Source organism: Lithobates pipiens, unplaced genomic scaffold (assembly GCF_037356315.1).
Source record: "Lithobates pipiens isolate NorthernLeopardFrog02 unplaced genomic scaffold, aLitPip1_a1.2 Scaffold_35, whole genome shotgun sequence".
In the NCBI taxonomy this organism is placed as follows: Eukaryota; Metazoa; Chordata; class Amphibia; order Anura; family Ranidae; genus Lithobates; species Lithobates pipiens.
The window spans coordinates 10885025-10903436 of record NW_027507811.1 but is presented as its reverse complement, the minus strand read 5'-3'; the positions used below and the strand labels follow the sequence as shown (position 1 = coordinate 10903436).

Below are 18412 nucleotides of genomic sequence, written 5' to 3'. Positions count from 1 at the left end.
GCACCGAGATAGAGAGCACTGACACCAGCACCGTGATAGAGAGCACTGACACCAGCACCGAGATAGAGAGCACTGACACCAGCACCGAGATAGAGAGCACTGACACCAGCACCGAGATAGAGAGCACTGACACCAGCACCGTGATAGAGAGCACTGACACCAGCACCGTGATAGAGAGCACTGACACCAGCACCGTGATAGAGAGCACTGACACCAGCACCGAGATAGAGAGCACTGACACCAGCACAGAGATAGAGAGCACTGACACCAGCACAGAGATAGAGAGCACTGACACCAGCACAGAGATAGAGAGCACTGACACCAGCACAGAGATAGAGAGCACTGACACCAGCACAGAGATAGAGAGCACTGACACCAGCACAGAGATAGAGAGCACTGACACCAGCACCGTGATGGAGAACACTGACACCAGCACCGAGATAGAAAGCACTGACACCAGCACCGTGATAGAGAGCACTGACACCAGCACCGAGATAGAGAGCACTGACACCACACCAGCACCGAGAGAGAGCACTGCCACCAGCACTGAGATAGAGAGCACTGACACCAGCACCGTGATAGAGAGCGCCGACACTAGCACCGAGATAGAGAGCACCGATACCACACCAGCAATGCGATAGAGAGAACTGACACCAGCACTGATACCAGCAACTCGCTGCGGGACCCAAAAATATGACACCGCTCAACCTCTTCAAACAGGAGGGTACGGGCATATATTACGGTGTGCTTTTTTTGTACAAGTGAGCCAAAGGTAGAAAAACGGTCCGTGTGCTAGATTATATAAATCGTTTATAGAGTTATGCAAATACATGGTCTACTGGTCACATGTGTTGAATTCCTCTGATATCCATGCCTCATTCATTTTTATAAATGTGAGGTAGTCAACACTGTCGCGAGCTAGGCGAGTATGCTTATCGGTCACGATCCCCCCTGCTGCGCTGAACGTCCTTTCGGACAGGACACTGGATGAGGGGCAAGCCAACAGTTCGATTGCAAATTGGGCAAGCTCTGGCCAGAGGTCAAGCCTGCCCACTCAGTAGTCCAGGGGTTCATCACTCCTCAGAGCGTCCACATCCGCCGTTGACCCGATGTAGTCGGACACCTGTCGGTCTAGGCGTTCCCTGATGCTGGATCCGGATGACACCTGTTGATGGGTCGGCTGAAAGAATGACCTCATATCAGAAGTGACCAACACATCTTCAAACCGGCCTCTTCTTGCAGGCGCTGTTGGATTGGTACCCGCAACTCCTTCTCTGGGAGTGTGAATTGCTCCTCTGCCAGCGCACGCAAAAGCAGAATGCAGCATTTCTCGAAGCAAGGCCTGGAAGTGCTCCATTCTGCCAGCCCTCTGTGATGGTGGTAACATTTCCGCCATTTTGTGTTTGTACCGGGGGTCTAAGTACGTTGCCACCCAGAACTGGTCCTTGACCTTTATGCTTTTTAAACAGGGGTCCCTATTAAAACACTGGAGCATGAAGGCCCCCATTTGCACTAAACTGGAAGCGGTGTGGTGGCCTGGCTCCTGCTCATCATCCAGGAAAATGTCATCGTCCTTGTTCTTCTCCCCCCATCCACGCACAACAGGGATCCCAGAAAGGTTTAAAGCATGCTCTTCTTGCTCATCCTCATCTGCCCCGGCACCATCCTCCTCTGACTCCTCTTCAGACTCCTGTTGTTGACTTGTCTCAGATAGAGTAGCCTCCCCTGGGAATTCATCCAGCATTGCGACTTCCTCATCTTCCCGCTCCTACTCCTCCACGGCTTGATCAATGACACGACGCAATGCACGCTCCATAAAGAAGGCATAAGGTACCATGTCACTAATGGCACCATGGCTGCGACTGACCAGTTTGGTGATCTCATCAAATGGGCGCAGAAGTCTGCATGCGTCACGCATGAGTAGCCACTGGCGTGGTGAAAAAAAGCCAAGCTCCTCAGAAGAGTTCGTACAGGTTAACTGCACGTTTCTGCTGGAGCAGCCTATCAAGCATATAGAAGGTTCCATCATGTAGAGTTCCATCACGTTGGGCAATCGCAAATAAGACCTCTGACCGGCAGATTGTGTTGCCGCTGAATGTCAGCAAGGCGAGCCATGGGCATGTAAGATCTTCTGAAATGGGCCGAGATTTTCCTTGCCTGCCGCAAGATGTCCTGGACCCCAGGGTATTTGACATCGAATCGCTGCACGACCAAGTTTAAGACGTGCGCCATGCAAGGCACGTGTGTAATTTTGTCCTGTTTCAATGCGCTAAGCAGATTGGCACCGTTGTCACACACCACTTTACCAACTGTCAAATTGAGCGGTGTTAGCCACTGATCTGCCTGTGAAAGCAAAGCTGAAAGGAGTGCAGGGCCAGTGTGGCTCTTGGCTTCCAGGCACAACAGACGCAGCACGGCATGGCAACTTCTCACCTGGCATGTCGAATAGGTTCTGGGGAGCTTGGGCGGCGCAGCGGAAGAGACACTAGCAGCGGAAAAGGAGGAGTCAGCCGAGAAGAAGAAGAGGCAGGCCTACATGCAATCTGTGGCAGTAAAACCAAATCTACACGGGTGCCACGGGTTACATGCTCGACGGCCGTCAGAAGGTTCACCCAGTGGGCAGTAAAAGTTATATACCTTCCCTGCCCGTGTTTGCTAGACCACGTGTCTGTGGTCAGATGTATCTTGGCACCGACACTGTGTGCCAGAGATACATTCACTTGCCGCTGAACATGGCCATATAGCTCTGGGATGCCCTTCTGTGAGAAATACTTCCTTCCTGGGACCTTCCATTGTGGTGTTTCAATGGCCACAAATTTTCGAAAGGCCTCCGAGTCCACCAGTTTATATGGCAGTAGTTGGCGGGCTATCAGTTCTGACAAGCCAGAGGTCAACCGTTGGGCAAGAGGGTTATCCGGCGTCATTTTTTTACGCTCGAACATTTGGCCCACGGAAGCCTGCCTTTTTCCAGAAAAACGTGAGGCCGGCATGATGGAAGGTGGAGTGGAGGACAACTCTGAGGAGAAGGAGAAGGATAAGTAGAAGAGGCTGGACGGTGAGAGCCTGGAGTGTGGCTTTGTGGGTTCCGTTGCTCCCACTGGGCTGGGTGATGGCAGCTCATGTGACTTATTAAGGCGGTCGTCCCTAGGTGAGTGTGGGCTTACCGCGACTAATGCGTTGACTGCAAAGGCTGCAGATGGCAACACTATTTTCAGCAGCGGACACGGTAAAAAAAGCCCACACTGCGGAGCCATGTGCCGGCATCCTGGGAGTGCCAGATGTGACCGTACATGTTTGATGCCTCACTCCTGATACATTAGCAGTCTGCTTTGTCCCTCCTGTGCAATGTAAGTTCCGCCTGCTTCTCCTCCCTATCTGCTGGTCCATATCTCCCTCTGAACTCCCCTCCTCTTCCTCTCTTGTGGGCACCCACGTGACATCACTAGACACGTCATCATCGACGTCACCTTCCCCACCGCTATAATTAGAGATCTCGGAGTAGGCAGCAACACCGGGGACCAACCTCCTTGGGTTTATCTGGGTACTGTCGTCAGACTGCTGAGTGGCGGTTGTTGCTACCTCCTCTTCCTGATCCAATGCCAAGAATGGCTGCGCATCGGAAATGTCTTGTGATGGATTGGAAAATAATTCCTGTGACTCGAGCGGAGGGTATATGGTGGTGGTGGTGTTGGTGGTAGTGTCTTTGGGGGTGCACACAGCAGAGAGTGAAGAGGGTGCAGATCGAGAGGATGAGGAGGGTGCAGAAGAGTAAGGCTGAGTGAGCCACTCAACCAAGTCTGGTGCGTCCTTTGACATAATCAAACGCACCTTCTGCAATTTGCCACTTTGGCTCAAGCCTGTTGCTCCTGCCCTACCCCTACCACCCCTGCGGAAGGGCCTGCCTCTTCCTCTGCCTGTCATTTTTTAAATGACCCTGTGACAAAAGTCTCTAGAGAAGTGCAGTATATGTGGAAGAAGGTATATAACACCCCGCTTCAATCTGTCGTTTTGGGGGGTCACACCAGTTATAATACTTTTTTCTTTTTTTTTTAAATAACATTTTCTTTATTTTCATTAACAGCATAGGAAGATATATAATACTTTTTTCTAATTGCGTTTGTCACTCTTTGTAGTATCGCTGCAGAACTGCTCAGCAGTCACAATGCTGCACAGTGGAAATGCACTACACTATGCTTTCTATATTTGAAAGTATTTTATACATGTATTACACCCCTATATACTGCACACCAAATAGTACACCTATACCAGTCCTTAAAAGGACCTTTGTGGACCTAGTAGTAGCTAGCTAGTAGCTAGTGAATTACAGATTGTCCCTGCTCCAAACACCAATCTGTCCCTACACTGACAAAAGACAGCTGCAGAATCGGTCAGCACTGCAGTGCACTATAATAGGCTTTCTATATTTGAAAGAAAGTATATTATAAGTGTTTTCCAACCCTATATACTGTACACCTATACCAGTCCTTAAAAGGACTTTTGTGGACCTAATAGTAATAGCTAGTGATTACAGACTGACTGTCCCTGCTCCACACAGCGTCCTTTCCCTACACTGACAAAAGACAGAATGTAAAATGTCCGCCAGATCAGGCCTATTTAAAAGGTAGGGGGGATGTCCAAGGGCTGAAAGGTCTCAATTGACTGCCCTGTACCCCATGATGGATGTATCATGGGTCAAAGTTCTTCACAATGTAAACGAATATGTCTGCCGCGAACAGTGCCAGAAGTCCGCCGGTTTCGCAAATCGTGGACGACCAAAGTTTGCCGTGAACTGACCGCCGGGCGAACCGCAAGGGCATCTCTAGTCCTGTATTCCTGTATTTCTCTCAGATAATCTTCCTTCTCTGTGCTGCCGACACAATTTATGTATCTAGACTGGATTTATGGAGATTCTGGGGATCAGCAAAATGTTGACTCTCACTATAGGCATTGCTCAACCTAGGCACCAGTGGTATGTGTCTTGGGTCTTCTGCCCCATGCCCGGGTATAGCAGGATCTCTATCTTTGCAATTTTTCTGGGGTCACTTGCTCTGTTTTCTTTCCTTGCTATTCCCGGGTGGAGGGATGTGTCTATATAGTCTCAGACCCAAGTCACTGAGTGCAGTCTCAGGAGATGGGAGGCAGCGGTGTGGGACCTCTGCAACTTGTCTCCAGTAAACATTTAAGTTTCCACTGATTTCTGAACACCAATATTATGAGTCCTGACCCTTCACTATATCATTTATATTGTACATTACATTCTCCTGACCCCTGCACTATATACTCTATGTTGTACATTACATAATTCTGATACTATATAGTCCTATCTGTTGTATCTTATACAATATGTTGTACATTACATAGTCAGGACTTCTCCTCACCCCTCCCCCCACTGCTATATATACACATAATATGTATTCTCTTTTGTTACACACATTTCCTACCAGCTGGACATTTTATATCGGATGATGTGATTGGAGGACAGACTTTTACATGTTGATAATAATGTGATAACATCCTCCAACTTAGGAACCTTAAACGGAAAGTGATAATGGGGGAGGAGTCAATAACCCAATGATGGGGGTCTTCAGGATCAGTCCAGTCTTCATCTTGGTTGTCCTCCCCCCATCCTCACTCTCTGACCTCTGGTGGGGCTCAGCCCCGCTGTTATTCATGACTAAATCATGGACTAAATAAGGAAGTGCCGGACTTCTTGTGTTGGGAAGATGGCAATGAGTGATAGAGGGGGAGGGGACACTCGTCCTATAATCCCCTCATCACTGTCACTCCTATAGAAGACAGTTCTCGTTGTTTCCTCCTCTCTGACTAAGGTCCATGAATAAAGAAATGATCTGGTAGGAGATCAGAGGACCCATTTACTAGTTACCTTGAGGGGGGAATTGTAAGATCCTCAGAGACAAAGCTGCCTGATGTGGGCGGAGTCCTGGTTTAGGGGAACCAATCAGCTGATGTCTAGTAATAATCTTTGTATTTCTATTTTAGTAGATGGACGGGAGATGAGGAAAACCTCAGAGGATTGTCTCACTTTGTCTCCTGACTGTAAAGTAGAAGATGAGGACATCACACAGTATAGTCCAGGAGAAAACCCGACTACCTCAAATGTCCATCCGGCACCACACAGTGTAGATGGACCATCGTATTCCTCTTATCCTGAGGAACCTCAGACTGTGCGGGACGGTGCCGGACCATCGTATTCCTCTTATCCCGAGGAACCTCAGACTGTGCGGGACGGTGCCGGACCATCGTATTCCTCTTATCCTGAGGAACCTCAGACTGTGCGGGACGGTGCCGGACCATCGTATTCCTCTTATCCTGAGGAACCTCAGACTGTGCGGGATGGTGCCGGACCTCCAACAGATAAGAGGTTTACCTGTACTGAGTGCGGGAAGTGTTTCCCTTCTAAATCTAGTCTTAATATGCATAAAACATGTCATGCAGGTGAGAAGCCACATTCCTGTTCTGAGTGCGGGAAATGTTTTTTAAGGAAGTCGATTCTTCTCAGACATCAGAGGTCTCACACGGGTGTGAAGCCGTATCCCTGTCCTGAGTGCGGGAAATGTTTTTCAAATAAGTTCAATATTTCCCATCATCAGAGATCTCACACGGGTGAGAAGCCTTATTCCTGTCCCGAGTGCGGGAAATGTTTTTCAAATAAGTCCAGTATTTCCTATCATCAGAGATCTCACACGGGTGAGAAGCCTTATTCCTGTCCTGAGTGCGGGAAATGTTTTGCAGCGAAATCGCTTCTTTACACACATCAGATGTTGCACACGGGTGAGAAGCCGTATTCCTGTCCTGACTGTGGGAAATGTTTTGTACAGAGATCAGAACTTCTCAGACATCAGATTTTGCACACGGGTGAGAAGCCGTATTCCTGTTCTGAGTGCGGGAAATGGTTTTTAGTCAAGTCGCTTCTTCTTAGACATCAGAGGTCGCACACGGGTGAGAAGCCATATTCTTGTCCTGAGTGCGGGAAATGTTTTTCAAATAAGTATAGTATTTCCTATCATCAGAGGTCACACACGGGTGAGAAGCCGTATTCCTGTCCTGAGTGTGGGAAATGTTTTGCAGCAAAATCGCTTCTTTACACACATCAGATGTTGCACACGGGTGAGAAGCCGTATTCCTGTCCTGATTGTGGGGAATGTTTTGTACAGAAATCAGAACTTCTCAAACATCAGATTTTGCACACAGGTGAGAAGCCGCATTCCTGTTCTGAGTGCGGGAAATGGTTTTTAGTAAAGTCACTTCTTCTCAGACATCAGAGGTCGCACACGGGTGAGAAGCCGTATTCCTGTCCTGAGTGCGGAAAATGTTTTTCACAGAAGTCCAATCTTGACAGACATCAAAGGTCTCACACGGGGGAGAAGCCACGTTCCTGTCCTGAGTGAGGGAATTTTTCCTCACGGAAGTCCCGTTTTCCTGTACATCAGGGGTCCCACACAACCCTCAAGGTGTATTAGTGAGTTCGGGAAATGTTTTGTATATGAATGTTGCTGGACATGTGGGGAAGAAGCACACCCTGATATACACCTCAGATATACTCCATGGCTGATCTTCATCATGGAAGAAACAGTTGATAAGGAGATCAGAGATCACCAAAGACATGGATGAAGTGTTGTACCGTGTCGGCCATTGATAGCAGGAGAAAAATAAAAATGGAGTCCTTACCTCTCATTGGTACATTTTGTGGTGTAAACTTTTTTTTTCTATTGATTGAACTAGATGGACTTGTGTCTTTTTTCAACCAGACTATCTATATGTAATAAACATTTACAGGTCTAGTTTAAAAAAAATTGTTGACCAAGTGTGACACGCATTAGATGTACTATGACAAATTCTGGTCGTATTTTATTTCATAAAGTGATTTCCTATGATCATTGGCTCCATCTAGTGGCCATAATGTGGAATTTTAGGTAGTTCAGGAGAGATACCTCATTATGGCCACTAGATGGGGCTGACAGTCATAGGAAATCACTTTGTTATCTCCTTCACGCCTAAGGGTAAAACAAATGTTAATGCCTAAGCACAATTTTGCAACTTTGACATGTGTTAGTAAAACTGTACATATCATCACAACTACTTTGTGCCTCCAGGTGGATTATACCGCGTTTGTTTCAGGACAAATTGGGCTTTCATTTGGTGGTAAATGGTGATTGATGTCTCCTGACTAGGGATGAGCTTCATGTTCTAGTCAAACCCATGTTCGACTCGAACATCGGCTGATCACCCTTTCCGGCGAATTCCGAACATTGTGGGCCGTTCGCGCCAAATTCGAGAGGCGCATCACGGCCCATAATTCACTGCGGCATCGCAGTGCATTGCTGGCTGATGATTGGCCAAGCATGCACTATGACCTGCATGCTTGGCCAATCACAGCGCCGTCTGTACAGCGAGCTGTAATTGGCCAAAGCCAGGATGGCCGTACCTAAAAGATCCACACCAAAAAACAAAGCGGACCTCTCCTTGCTCCTCATCAGCTAGGATCTCCAACCCCACGATACCTTCAGTCCTCTCTGAAACCTGCACTGAGAGGAATGAAGGTGTAGAATTAGGTGTGTCACAGCCAAGTACTTGCGGGCAATCTGCTGTCGGTACACCGACGTCCGATTATACCAGGCAAATTTCCCTGCCCCAGCTGCTGGACCGTCGAAAGAAGTTCACTCCCAGCCATCCACATGCCCAGCGGTTGAATGCTGGCTTGGCTAAATTGCTAGCACTTCTACTGCTGCCTTTTCAGTTGGTAGACTCGGCCCCCTTCCATGAGTTTGTGCAATGTGCGGTTCCTCAGTGGCAGGTTCCCAAGCGCCACTTTTTCTCACGGAAGGCAATTCCCGCTCTCTACCGGCATGTGTAAGGCAATGTCCATGCTTTGCTGGACAGGGCGGTCAGCGGTAAGGTTCATATTACCGCTCACTCATGGTTCAGCAGGCATGGACAGGGACGTTACCTGTCTTTCACGGTGCATCGGGTGACTCTTCTGGCAGCTGGGAAGGATGCAGGACAAGGTGCAGTAGTGTTGGAGGTTGTTCCGCCACCATGCATCCAAAATGCTACTACTGGTGATTGTGACACACCTCTCTCCTCCACCCCCTCCTCTTCTTCTTCCTCCATGGCCTCTTCCTGTGCTTTGTCCTCAGAACCAGCAGTGCTCCGTAGGCGTTCAAGGGGCTACGCAAGTACGCAGGCAAAAAGATGCCATGCCGTGCTTGCGCTGCTGTGCTTAGGGGACAGGAGCCACACTGGGGTAGATATTCTGTCAGCTTTCCAGGGGCAGGCTGAGAGGTGGTTGACGCCACGCCAGCTTAAGTGTGGCTGTCTGCAACTTGAAGGTATCCTCACCCCCAGGAGGCTGAGTTGCATTCAGCAGCGCTGAGGTGAGAGACCTTGACACCCCCAGCTGACCCCCACATCCCACTCCCCCTCCATACACCCCATTTACCCTGCTAACCCGGTATCCTGTTGGCCATGGCCTGTGGGTCAGGCTGGCCGTGTCCTGTGGGTCAGGCTGGCCGTGGCCTGTGGGTCAGGCTGGCCGTGGCCTGTGGGTCAGGCTGGCTGTGGCCTGTGGGTTCCAAAGGCCATGGCCTCTGGGTCCTGCTGGGAGCTGGCCATGGCTTGTGGGTCCTACTGGCCATGGCCTGTGGGTCCTTCTGGGAGCCGGCTGCTGTCATGTGGGTCCTACTAGGCGCTAGCCTGTAGTTCGATGGGCCACTTGACTGAACTTGCCTAAGGCTGCCAGCCCTCCCCTGCTACGGACTAAGATTGGGGTGCCATTAAAGTTCATGTACATGTAAAGGTAGGTGTTCCAATACTTTTGGCAATGTACTGTATAAGGATATACAGTACATACACACACAGCACAAGGTCGTGCTCACACTGAGACGTTTCTCAGGGATGCAAATCCTCTGAGCTCCACAAGGTGGTGATCACACTTCTACCCAGGCAAGTCTCTATAGAAAAACAGGAAGTGATGTCACATACAGACAGGAAGTCTCTACGGAAGATGGGAAGTGATGTCTCATAAAGACAGGAATTTCCGGGTGAGAGGTGAGTCGGGAGGAAGTAGAGAGGAGACATTGTTGGAACTGGTAGCAGAGGAGGTAATCAGATATTATTATTATACAGGATTTATATGGCGCCAACAGTTTGTTCAGCACTTTACAACATGAGGGCAGACAGTACAGTTACAATACAGGAAGAATCAGAGGGCCCGGCTCATTAGAGCTTACAATCTAACAATATTATTTTCTATTTACACCCAGTAACCCTCCCGTCATGTAGATGAGTAGCAATTGATGTGGAAATATTGAAATTCATATTTATATCAAGGAGTTCAGGAGAGATACCTCATTATGGCCACTAGATGGGGCTGACAGTCATAGGAAATCACTTTGTTATCTCCTTCACACCTAAGGGTAAAACAAATGTGAATGCCTAAGCACAATTTTGCAACTTTGACATGTGTTAGTAAAACTGTACATATCATCACAACTACTTTGTGCCTCCAGGTGGATTATACCGCGTTTGTTTCAGGACAAATTGGGCTTCCATTTGGTGGTAAATGGTGATTGATGTCTCCTGACTAGGGATGAGCTTCATGTTCTAGTCAAACCCATGTTCGACTCGAACATCGGCTGTTCGCCCCTTCCGCCGAATTCCGAACATTGTGGGCCGTTCGCGCCAAATTCGAGTGGCGCATCACGGCCCATAATTCAGTGCATTGCTGGCTGACGATTGGCCAAGCATGCAGGTCATAGTCTGTACAGCGAGCTGTAATTGGCCAAAGCCAGGATGGCCGTACCTAAAAGACCCACACCAGAAAACAAAGCGGACCTCTCCTTGCTCCTCATCAGCTGGGATCTCCAACCCCACGATACCTTCAGTCCTCTCTGAAACCTGCACTGAGAGGAATGAAGGTGTAGAATTAGGTGTGTCACAGCCAAGTACTTGCGGGCAATCTGCTGTTGGTACACCGACGTCCGATTGTACCAGGCAAATTTCCCTGCCCCAGCTGCTGCACCGTCGAAAGAAGTTCACCCCCAGCCATCCACATGCCCAGTGGTTGAATGCTAGCTTGGCTAAATTGCTAGCACTTCAACTGTTGCCTTTCCAGTTGGTAGACTCTGCCCCCTTCCATGAGTTTGTGCAATGGCAGGTTCCCAAGCGCTACTTTTTCTCACGGAAGGCAATTCCGGCTCTCTACCGGCATGTGGAAGGCAATGTCCATGCTTTGCTGGATAGGGCGGTCAGCGGTAAGGTTCATATTACCGCTCACTCATGGTTCAGCAGGCATGGACAGGGACGTTACCTGTCTTTCACGGTGCATTGGGTGACTCTTCTGGCAGCTGGGAAGGATGCAGGAAAAGGTGCAGTAGTGTTGGAGGTTGTTCCACCACCACTCCTCCAAAATGCTACTACTGGTGATTGTGACACACCTCTCTCCTCCACCCCCTACTCTTCTTCCTCCATGGCCTCTTCCTGTGCTTTGTCCTCAGAACCAGATGTGCTCCGTAGGCGTTCAAGGGGCTACGCAAGTACGCAGGCAAAAAAAGATGGCACCAACCTCCTCTCCGCCCTCCGACAGGGACAACTGTCCCATATGACCTGTCTTCCTCACGTCCTTAACTAGGTGGTGCAGCGGTACCTGGGCTTACAGGATGTGCTGAGGCAGGCCAGGAAAGTCTGTGTTCATTTCCAGCAGTCATATAATGACAGTGCTTGGCTGGCTGACCTCCTAAAGGAATTGAACCCGCCCAAGAATCGCCTAATCTGTGACATGCCCACCAGGTGGAACTCAACGTTGGCCATGCTGCAGCAGTTGCACATGCAGCAGAGGGCCATCAATGAGTACCTGTGCGACTGCAGCACCAGGACAGGGTCAGGGGAGCTTGTTTTTTTCCCCCTCGCCAGTGGGCCATGATCAGGGATGCATGCACTGTCCTGTCACCATTTGAGGAGGCCACAAGGAAGAACAAGAAATAACTGACTGAGAGCAGTTTACTTTTCTACTACAAGTCCCGGTGTCCTTGGACTGGAGGCAAGTAGAGACCGGGGCGTGGCTGTCTGCAACTTGAAGTTATCATCACCCCCAGGAGGCTGAGTTGCATTCAGCATCGCTGAGGTGAGAGACATTGACACCCCCCGCTGACCCCCACATCCCACTCCCCCTCCATACACCCCATTTACCCTGCCCCAGTGCCCTGCCCACCCAGTAGCCTGTTGGCTATGGCCTGTGGGTCCTGCTGTGAGCTGTCCATGGCCTGCGGGTGCTGCTGGGAGCTGGCCATGGCCTGTGGGTCAGGCTGGCCATGGCCTGTGGGTCAGGCTGGCCATGTCCTGTGGGTCAGGCTGGCCATGTCCTGTGGGTCAGGCTGGCTATGGCCTGTGGGTCCTGCTGGCTATGGCCTGTGGGTCCTGCTGGCTATGGCCTCTGGGTTCTGAAGGCTATGGCCTCTGGGTTCTTAAGGCCATTTGGCCCTGCTGGGAGCTGGACATGGCTTGTGGGTCCTACTGGCCATGGCTTGTGGGTCCTACTGGCCATGGCCTGTGGGTCCTTCTGGGAGCTGGCTGCTGTCATGTGGGTAATGCTAGCCGCTGGCCTGTGGTTCGATGGGCAACTTGACTGGACTTGCCCCCCAGGCCTAAGGCTGCCAGCCGTCCCCTTCTACGGACTAAGACTGGGGTGCCATTAAAGTTCATGTACATGTAAAGGAAGGTGTCCCAATACTTTTGGCAATGTACTGTATACGGATATACAGTACATACACACACAGCACAAGGTCATGCTCACACTATGAAATGTTTCTCGGGGATGCAAATCCTCTGAGCTCCACAAGGTGGTGATCACACTTCTACCCAGGCAAGTCTCTATAGAAAAACAGGAAGTGATGTCACATACAGACAGGAAGTCTCTATGGAAGACAGGAAGTGATGTCACATAAAGACAGGAATTTCCGGGTGAGAGGTGAGTCGGGAGGAAGTAGAGCGGAGACATTGTTGGAATTGGTAGCAGAGGAGGTAAACAGATATTATTATTATACAGAATTTATATGGCGCCAACAGTTTGTTCAGCACTTTACAACATGAGGGAAGACAGTACAGTTACAATACATCAGGAATCGGAGGGCCAGGCTCATTAGAGCTTACCATCTAACAATGTTATTTTCTATTTACACCCAGTAACCCCCCCGTCATGTAGATGAGTAGCAATTGATGTGGAAATATTGAAATTCATATTTATATCGAGGAGCTTCAAAGGAACCATTGTGAAGACTTTCTAATTAACTTGCCATGCCCCCTTTTATATATATGTGTATATATATATATATATATATATATATATATATATATATATATATATATATATATATATATATATATATATATATGTATAATGTGTGTGTGTGTTGTTACAGGAACGTGTGTACGTAATATATTTTTGGGTTAAATCATGAGAGGTGGGCCCAGTTACTGTTTTCTGTATCTCAAAAGACCAACGTCTTTTGTCTGTTGTCTGCATAGTAACTAAGTTACACTATTGTCTTTAGAGTGAGGAGCAGACATTGTGTCCCCACCTGAAATGCTAATTTATACTGAGATCAAGGAGGGTTGCTTACTTAAAGCGGGATTCCACCCTAAAGTGGAACCTCCGCTGATCGGAACCCCCCCCCCCCTCCGGTGTCACAATTGACACCTTTCAGGGGGGAGGGGGGTGGAGATACCTGTCAAAGACAGGTATTTTCACCCACTTCCGGGCATAGACTCCCACGGGAGTCTACACCATTTCCTGCCCTGCCGCGCTGTCTGCTGGGACACACACGGGTCCCAGTGACAGCGCGGAGATTTCCTATTGCGCGGCGCCGCTCGCGCATGCGCAGTAGGGAACGGGGAAGTGAAGCCGATTCGCTTTACTTCCTGATTCCCTCACCTCGAATGGCGGCGGCAGCAGCCGAGGCCCGAGCGGTCGATCGGCCTCGGCTGCCGGCATCGCTGGAACCCGGGACAGGTGAGTGTCCATTTATTAAAAGTCAGCAGCTGTAGTATTTATAGCTGCTGGCTTTTAATATTTTTTTTGGGGGCGGAATCCCTCTTTAACAACCATAAACATGGTAGACAGGAAGGCATCTAATTCTTATGTGAGAAGCATGATGACCAACTAGGATTGGATTTCAGCCAATCAGGATTCAGTGCCACTTCTGAACCAATGAAAGTAGTCCAGGGGTGTGATTAGTGGAGGATGGGTAGAGAGGGAACATAAAAATCAAAGCGCTCATTGATGCGGCCTCTCTCTTAGCCTCATGATTGGGTGCAAGCATGGACACGTAAGGTCTGACTGGGTATCGTATCCCCACCATTCTTTGTTTTGTTTGTGGTAACTTTCTTTCCTTTATGTATTAGCAACATTTTTATTTTATTTTTTTACATCTGATTATTCTAACGTTTCTTTTCTGTATAAAATAAATTAGATTGTTATCCTTTTTTGCAAGTTATCATTCGTTACTGATTTTATTGGTTATAGCTGCAACCGCATTGGTTGATTCTTATATCGACAAGCTTGTACTCTCTTATTTGATGTATCATTAAGCGTATAAGTGAGATAGGTAAAAATCGCCATATCACAATTATTAGTAGTTATGATTTATACACAGTCATGTTTGTTACAATAAATGTTTTATTATATATTCAGAGTGGAAACCTTGAGGATTATAATAGTGTTATTAAAGAAGAGGACAAGGAATATGGTGTAATGAAGGAGCTTTCAGGGCACAAGGATATGATGGAGCCACCTAATAACAGAAACCCACATTCTGCCCAGCCACCAAATTGGATAATTTACAGATATGGTCAGATATGGAGGAATTCTTTAGGAGACTGATGCCATGTACACACGATCAAACAATCCGGTGGAAAAGTCTGGCAAACTCAAGTCCGCCGGACAATCCGCCCGTGTGTAGCCTCCGGCTGACTTTTTTTTACCCAAAAGTACGGTGGACTAAGAATGTATTTTTGCACTCCAATCTGTCCGCCGGACTCGGCTTTTCGGCGGACAGTACGGCCGTGTGTGTGCTAGTCCGCCGTACTTTTGAAATGAGCGGACTTTTCCCCGCGCAGAGAAAAGTCCGCTCATTTTGAGCGCGTCTCCAGGTAGCCGGGGCCAGCGAAGGAGGCGTCGCTGGACCCGTTACATGGTATGGCCGAAAAATCGGCGTGGGGGGTCCCCCCTAGGTCCACATCAGACCCTTGTCCGAGCACGCTACCCGACCGGCCAGGAAAGGGGGTGGGGACGAGCGAGCGCCCCCCCCCCTCTTGAGCTGTGCCAGGCCGCGTGCCCTCAACATGGGGGGGTGCCTTCACCTTTCACCTGTAAAGAAATAGATAAAAAAAAAAACACAACACACAAGGGTTAAAATAGTTTATTGCACAGCTCCAGGGGTCTTCTGTCCGTCTTCGGGGGTCTTCTCGCCGGACTCCTCCGCTATCTTCTGCTAGCTCTTTTGCTAGCGGAGGAGCCTGGCTTTCTTCTTCGCTGCCGCCCTCTTCTTCCGACTTTGGGGGTCTTGTCCCCCTCTTCGGTTCTTCTTGTCGCCACTGCCGCTGTCGTCATCTTCTGTTCTTCTCTTCAGATGTTGCCTCGTCGCTGCCTCCGCTCACAATGGCAGGAACGCGGTGCACAGAGACTTATATAGGGACATCATCGGATGATGTCCCCTCCCATTATGATGTCACAGTCCCAGCCGGAAGAAGAGGGCGGCGGCGAAGAAGAAAGCCGGGCTCCTCCGCTAGCAAAACAGCTAGCAGAAGATAGCGGAGGAGTCCGGCGAGAAGACCCCCGAAGACGGACGGAAGACCCCCGGAGCTGTGCAATAAACTATTTTAACCTTTGTGTGTTGTGTATTTTTTTACAGATGAATGGGTAGGGGTACATTGTACCCCATACTCATTCACATAGGGTGAGGGACCAGGATCCGGGTGCCCCCTTATTAAAGAGGGCTCACGGATTCCGATAAGCCCGCAGACCCCGACAACCAACGGCCAGGGTTGTCGGGAAGAAGCCCTTGTCCTCATCAAGAAGACCCCCGAAGACGGACAGAAGACCCCCGGAGCTGTGCAATAAACTATTTTAACCTTTGTGTGTTGTGTATTTTTTTACAGATGAATGGGTAGGGGTACATTGTACCCCATACTCATTCACATAGGGTGAGGGGCCAGGATCCGGGTGCCCCCTTATTAAAGGGGGCTCACGGATTCCGATAAGCCCCCTGCCCGCAGACCCCGACAACCAACGGCCAGGGTTGTCGGGAAGAGGCCCTTGTCCTCATCAACATGGGGACAAGGTGCTTTGGGGTGGGGGCCTGGCATGGCTCAGGAGGGGGGGGCGCTCGCTCATCCCCATCCCCTTTCCTGGCCGGCCGGGTAGCGTGCTCGGACAAGGGTCTGATGTGGACCTAGGGGGGACCCCCACGCCTATTTTTCGGCGTAGGGCTTCCCCTTTAAGTCTATACCAGGTAACAGGTCCAGCAACGCCTCCTTCGCTGGCCCCAGCTACCTGGAGACGTGCTCAAAATGAGCGGACTTTCCTCCGCGTGTGTGGGCGAGTCTGTTCATTTCTAAAGTATGGCGGTTAGTCCGGCGTATTAGTCCGCTGAAAAAGTGCCGTGTGTGGGCAAGTAGCTCGTTCGGAAAGTCCGGCGGACAGTGTGTACGCGGCATAAGGCTCAAAGAATATTTTCACAGTAATGAAAGGAATCCTAAGACAATAGGAAGTGACAAAAAGAACAGCAACTTCACACCTCCACAAGGACTCAACCCCAAACTGGATACCTATATTGACAGCTTCAGGCTACGAGTTACATCCCTGCTATCCACCCAGCAAAATATACAACCTTTCACCACTGGAGCGAAGAACTGTACATGATCTGCGCAATAATCAGGCCATAACCATCAAACCAGCAGATAAAGGAGGAGCAGTCGTTGTGATGGATACAGACAAATATATACAAGAGGGACAGAGGCAGCTGGCAAATACTACTTACTACAAAAAACTGGATTATGATCTGACCCAGGATTTTACTAAGCAATTAAAAGATCTCATTGCGACAATACCAAGCCACCTACATTCAGAACTCATCAATGCAATTACGGATAATCCAGAAATTGGAGACTTCTACATGCTGCCCAAGATTCACAAGCCAGGAAATCCAGGCAGACCCATTATAAGAGGTATGAATACACTTACCGAACATATCTCAGGCCTTGTAGAAAACATGTTAAAACCTTTAGTCATGAACACTGCGAGTTTCCTACAAGACACCACTGATTTTGTGAACAAGCTTAACAATATACAACAATTTCCACCAAATACACTTCTAGTCACCATGGATGTAGAATCTCTGTACAGTAACATCCCTCACAAGGATGGGTTTGGCGGCATGTCACAGATTCTTATCATCCTCACCAAACCACAAATACACTGCTGAGGATGTGACACAGCTCATCAAATTCATTCTTACACACAACTACTTCACTTTCAATAATGACATCTATCTCGAGTGTATGGGTACTGCTATGGGAAGCAAAATGTCACCCCAATATGCAAACTTATTTATGGCTGACCTGGAGGACACATTTCTGAACAGCATACAACAAAAGCCACACAGATATTATTGCTATAATAATGATATCTTCATGATATGGACCGAAGGTGAAGAAAATCTAAACCAATTCTTCTCATTGATCAACACTTTTCACCCATCTATCAAACTAAAAATGGATTATTCAGACACACATGTCCACTTCCTAGACACTACAGTATACATCAGGGATCACAAGCTTAACACGTCGATATACAGAAAACCGACTGACCGATGCAGCTATCTTCACAGTTCCAGTTTTCACCCCCAACACACCAAACGGGCCATCATACACAGCCAGGCCATCAGATACCACCGAATTTGTTCAGATCCAGAAGACAGAGATAAACATCTCAGAACACTGGCAGACTCCTTCCATAAGAAAGGTTACAAAGACAAAACCATAAACACAGCGAAGAGAAAATCTCCTCCAATACATAGAGAAAAAAACAAATAACCGAGTACCTCTAGTCACCACATACAACCCAGCACTAGAAGGGATCAAAAAGATAATCAAAGATTTACAACCCATTATAACAAAGGATGAAACCCTGAAAGGAATATTCCAACAACCCCCATTATTGGCTTTCAGACAACCACCCAACCTCAGACACAAACTAATCAGCAGGAAACTTCACTCTGATTATGAAGTCACAAATAATGGAAGCAAACCCTGCAAAAAAAGCGCTGCAAACTATGCAACCAGATCAATCTATCCAAAAGTGTCATGTACACAAATGTGACCTTCAATATCATCGGAT

At 48.6% G+C, this 18412-nt stretch overlaps 1 protein-coding gene across 1 annotated transcript in view; it reads left to right on the top strand.

The window, feature by feature from the left end:
• The window catches only part of LOC143956085 (uncharacterized), a 211311-nt gene that overhangs the window by 95453 nt on the left and 97446 nt on the right, over nucleotides 1-18412 (top strand). The gene's annotated exons all lie outside the window — the stretch shown is intronic.